This window comes from Panthera uncia, chromosome F2 (assembly GCF_023721935.1).
Source record: "Panthera uncia isolate 11264 chromosome F2, Puncia_PCG_1.0, whole genome shotgun sequence".
In the NCBI taxonomy this organism is placed as follows: Eukaryota; Metazoa; Chordata; class Mammalia; order Carnivora; family Felidae; genus Panthera; species Panthera uncia.
The window spans coordinates 18188799-18194699 of NC_064812.1; positions in this window are offsets into that span (position 1 = coordinate 18188799).

Sequence of the window (5901 nt, forward strand, 5' to 3'; positions counted from 1 at the left end):
GTGAGTCAGGGAAGGGCAGAGAGAGAGAGAGACAGAGAATCCCAAGCAGGCTCCACACTGTCAGCACAGAACCTGATGCAGGGGGATGAAAGAGATCGTGACCTGAGCTGAAACCAAGAGTTGGTCACTTAATAAACTGAGCCACCCAGGAGCCCCAACGTCTCCCTATTCTTAACATTCAAAATTTTCTCAATATGCTTTTCTAAAGCCCCTGCTATTGAGTTAAACTGTACTAGACAGAAGAAATGAAAAATAATAGGACATTTGGTTTTCAAAAATATCACTCTGGGGCAGCAGAGTGGGTGAGTTAGGACTGTAGGCAGGGAGAGTAGTTTTGGGACAATGGCAATGTTTCAGGGGATGATGAATCTCTGAGTCAAGGCAGTTATTAGGGAAAGAGGTAAGAAAATGTTAAGAAGCACTTATCCTCCAACTAGATGTTAGGAATAAAATTGAGAGTTATTTAGAATGACTCCTGTTTTGAGGGAATGAGTAAATGGTTGTATCATTAATCAAAGTAGGGAGCTCAGGAGATGATACACACTACAAGAAAGATAAAAAGTTCATGTTGGAGTAAATACATTAAAAATGTGTATTGAGTGCCTACTATAGGTGAAGCTCTCATTTAAGCAAGAAATATCTGCTCCACAAGAACAGGAGTTTGGGTACACACAAAATAAACTCCTAAGAAATACATAAACAGGATCATGTTCTATAGTGAAAGCCCAAAAGCGATCATATCCATGTGGAAATGTTCAGTAAGCATGTATCTGTGTAGGGCAGCCAGGGAATCATGAGTGAGGCCCTGGCCAGAGTTCCATGTCTATGAGTCAGCATCGGTTCATGAGTGGTCATGACTGTAGGGAAATGAGAATTCCCAGGAAAATGACAGCGTGCAAGCATAGAATTTTGGGGAGCACAACACATAAATAAACAATCATAATACATTCTTGAAATGCCATCATCGAGAGCCGGGCATAAGGTGCTCTGGAGACCATGAGAAATAAAGTTATTGACTGAACCTTCATGGGTTAGTGAAGGCTTTATCAGAGAAGACATGTTTGCACCGTTGAGTGGACGTCTTCTGGGCACTTAAGAAGGTAAAGAGAATCCAGTCAGAAACATCCAAAGGGGGGAGGGGGCATCAGGGAGAGAGAGAGGAGTGGTGAGAAAGGACGCAGAGGGACTTTGGTATAGAGGGAAGATGTAGCAGTGAATGTGTGGCTGGAAACAGAGCAGAAATCACAGAGACCCAACTAGGGCTAGGACAGACCCAAATCTACAAGCCTCTTTACTGTTGAATATATATCACTTAAGGGCTGAGCTTTGTCCTTTGTGCTAAAAGATTTTATGTTGATTTTCTTTCTTTTTAATCTTGACTTTCTGGTGGTCTTAATGGCTCCTTGTGAGCAGAGATCTTGGCTTCCTTTTTTATTCTTCATTCTCTTTTCCCTCATGCCTTACATCATCTGCCCTTCCTTAGTTTGGTTTCAGAGGCTGATTTAAAAAAATTATTTAAAGAAATATTATTTCTCAGATTTGAAGAGACTCATAGGCTTGGCATCCTTGGAACAAATGACCAAAGATGAGTAGATGATTTTTGTGGGATTTTGGGTGCAATTCCATTGGTCAAAGAACACTTTTGTGTGGCTAAGCAGTCAAATAGGACAATTGGTGGTGAGAGAGAAGGCTTAGCTTTAACTTTCTTCTAACTTAGGGTAAGACAAAGAGCAGATGTAGAGATATAATAAGGGACGTGACATTTAAAGTTTAAATTTGGTTAGTGATCTGATCCAGGATTGTGTGTGTGTGTTCACTCCCATGTGTGTACATGTGGGAAGTGTGCATATGTGTGTTTCTGTAGGAGACTGACATGTCCAGGGGGTGATACAGATGGAAACACCACCTCCAAAGTACTGGATTGCAAAGTTTTCACATTGAAACCTCTAATCACTAATAAAAAACAAGGCTGGGAGAGGCTGATAACTTTTACCTCATAAAGCAATTACCATAACTTTGGCCCAGATAGTTAGAAATAATTTAAAACACAGCCATGAAGCTGGAATTGTTAGTCTTACAAAGAGATCCTCATGCTTTATCAGCGTCAGTAGAAGCTGCAATTTCTTAATAATGTTCTACTTTGGATCTTTATCAGGCCCTTCCGCCTTCATGACTTGCCATTTCCTCATACACAGAAAAGGAGACATTGGTAAATTTTCACAATCTTGGGAGTTTTGTGCCAATGAAATTTCAACCCCTCCACCACCCTGCTAAACAAACAGAATATGTCACCGCTGCCGAATAACTGAATATCCCCTCCCTATTGTTCACTCTTGTCTTTTTTTATCCATAAATATTTGTCTTAAATTTGCATTATTCAGGAAACGATCTAGTTAATTCAAGACAACATTTTATAGATTAAAAAAAAAAAAAAAACTGAGACCCAGACAGATGAAAGGGATTACTCAAGGTCACGGAGCCAGTTTTGGGGCAGAACTGGATAGAACCAAGTCACTTTATTCCAGGGCATTTCTCTTCTGTAGCTTTGTTCTTTCTCTAGCACGAGAAGGGCTCTATCTGACATTATTCACAAATAAGATTAGTTTGCAGACCTTTTTGTGGATATTGTCTTCTCTTTCAGAGCCCTGTGTTTTCATGCTTCCTCTTTTTGTCTTCCCATTTGAAATTATAGCACCAAAACTTCTAGGTTATGCATTTTTCGAGGAACCCAGAAAGTAAGATTCAGGGTGAATAGGTACACGGGTGGGTAAATATGGTGGAGAATCGAAAAGAGGAAACACACTTGAACATGCTAACTTTCCCCACCTGGAAGTTATTATTACAGATGAGAAGCACCTCCTCTAAGGCAGAAAATGGCTTGGGAATGGGGGAGGGAGAAGAAAGGAAGAGGTGTCAGATTATCAGTGATTTCAATCTCCTTTTCCAGGAAAAGTGTGCACTTAGAAAATGCTAGTAGTTAGTAGAGCACTCACAGAATCTTTTCCTTTTACTCTGGCACAAAACAAGCCAAGGACAGATCTGTGAAAGTGTACTGGACAGGGCTTGTCTTCTGTTGGGCCAGCCAACTCCCTCTGGATTTCCCCCTTTGCAACTCGAGAAAAGATGCCCAGTGTGTTTCCCTAAATGCCAATGGGAAGCGATGTGTACAGTGTCTCTCCTATGTTAAAACTATCCACTCTATGCCATGGATAGTGAGATGAAAATATCCTAGGAATTAGTGGCAGGCTGTGGGAGGACGGCATATCTTCTGGGACCTCTTCCTTATTATGGAAAAATTGCAAGACCTCTGCAACACATTACTGCAATTCTACCATTGCAACTTTACAACATTACGGCTGAGGCTGTATTTTAGGATGGACCTCTCTGCAGCATAAGAAGATCATCTGTTCCAGTCTTCCTTCGGAGCCTCCCCAGGTCATCATTCTCCTGCAATGTTATCTCACTGAACGTAGCATATTTCAAATACCTCCAGTGACAGGAAATTCACTCCATACTGAAGCAGTTCACAACCCTTAGTGACATTTTTGACTCTTAAAAGTTCTCCTTTAGGGTCAGCCAAAATCCTCGCTGTAGATTCTACTCACTGTTCTTTATTCCTCATGGAAAGATTTCTCTTCTGGAATTGAAAGCCCCTGTGTTTGGGAATTGGGAAAGGGGAAGATCTGCTAGGATGTACATTTTCATTATTGTAAACACACCCTTAAACAATAGTAAAAGTGAGAACACTAACTTTCTCTGAGAGTATTTTTTAAATGTCACTTGAAGGCCCATATTTTAAGCTCGGTAATAAATGAATTTTTTTTTGAAATTCCAATCTTTCAGAGTTTTCCTGAATTCTGAACATCCGATGTGTGGATTCTCATTTAAATTTCCAAAAAGAGAACAAAGATCCTTCCTCCTCCATGACATATTCTTTCCTCCTCCCCACCCCACCGTGCCTGCCATCCATCCCAATAAGACAAACAGTCCTAGTAATTTGGGGGTTACGAAGATGTTGTCAAAATGCTACATTCTTTCTTCGCATAGTTCTACAAGGGATTTGCACCAAGTAAGTAAGATAGCTATTTTTAAAAACAGATTTGTTGTAGTATAAATGACCTACAATAATTTGCCCAAAGCTGAAGGATACAATTTGATAAATGTTGACATGTCTGCATCTTCACAATTAAGATGCTTTCTCTTGTGGCTTTGCAATCCCCCCTTCCTGATCACCTGCCTGCCTATAACCACCAACTTGCCTTTTGTCACTATAAATTTGTTTTCATTTTCTAGAATTCTATACAAAAGGAATCACACTATATGCACTCTTTTTTTTTTGGTGGGGGGGCTGGATCTAACTTAAGTAACTCAGCATAAATATTTTAAGATTCATTCATGTTGTTGTTTCTATCCACCGTTTATTCCTTTTTATTGCTAACTCATATTTTATTACATGGATATACAATTCACCTATTCATGGACATTTAGGTTATTTTTACCTTTGGATTATTGTAAATAAAGCCACTATGAATATTTGGGTACAATCTTTGTATGGACATGTATCTTAATTTCTTTTTGGTAAATATCTAAGATTGTAATGGCTAAGTAATATTGTAGTAGTATTACTCAGTGACTGAGTAGTCAGTGAAGCTTAAATCACACAAACAAGTTTCATGGTAGCCTCACAATGTGTCAGTGATTAAATATTATGAAGCACTTAATTAAAAATTGTTGAATAAATAGATTCACTTTTTTTCTGGGTTTTTTTTGCATCCCACCTTATTCCAATCAAAAACTCAATAAAACATGCCTAATTGTTTATAAAGGAGTCTCAAAGAAGTTACGATATTTACCTTCTATCACAAAGCTTGTAAATTGCAAAGGCGAGATTCAAGACCACTTTAATGTGTCTCTAGAACCTGAACTTCTTTCTCTGTCTGACTAAATCTCTCTGTGTCTCTCTGTGTCTCTCCCTCTCCCTATCCTCCCCACCCCCCCCCCTTCTCAGCAGGGCTTTTATGACTCAGGGAGGCTTATGGAGGAGGTGTGAATTTAGTCAGCCTTTGATAAGTGGGTGATATTTGAATAAGAGCAAAGAAGAAATGCCAAACATGTGAAAATAGGAAATCCTGAGTTGTGTTTGAGAGACTATAAAGATACTACCCTGAAAAGGAGGAAGATTTATGTAGGGAAGTAGCTCACATTAAGCTGGGATCAGCATCCCAGCTCTAGGAGTGGCCACTTTTTCCTCTGGGAAGGAGACGGCTACAGATTTCTGAGGAAGGGTGGGAATATGATGAATTGAAGTAATCAGATCAGTGGTCTGGATCAATACAGGCAAGGCAGTTAGTTAAGTATCCATTGATATATCCCGATGGTGTGGGAGTGAGAATTTGAAAATGAGGATGGCAAAAAGAATGAAAAGGAAGGTGCTGGTGTGAAAAACACTCAAAGAAGAAACGGCCCAAATTTTGTAACTAATTAGGTATAATCAATCCTTGAACTTTCCTGTCATAACTTGCTCCTGTCTTGTGGTTGATAAGCACTGTTCAGTCTGAGATTTAACCAGAAAAAGCCAATCGGCATAATTTTCTCAGTGAGGTAGGTAGAGAGGGATGGTTTCCTTGTCTTCACTATAGGTTATCGTTATTAGCATAAATGGGTCTTCTTAGATGATCACAGCTTTATAGTTTTCTGCGGGTCATCCAAATAGAGATACACACAGAAGGCGGCTGAATGATCAAACTGAATTTCAGTTACCTCAGAGTATTTCCCATAAGATGCTGCTTAAAAAAAAAATCTCTGGGGCGCCTGGGTGGCTCAGTCTGTTGGGCTTCACCTTTGGCTCCGGTCATGGTCTCTCAGTTCACAAGTTTGAGCCCCATGTCGGGCTCTGTGCTG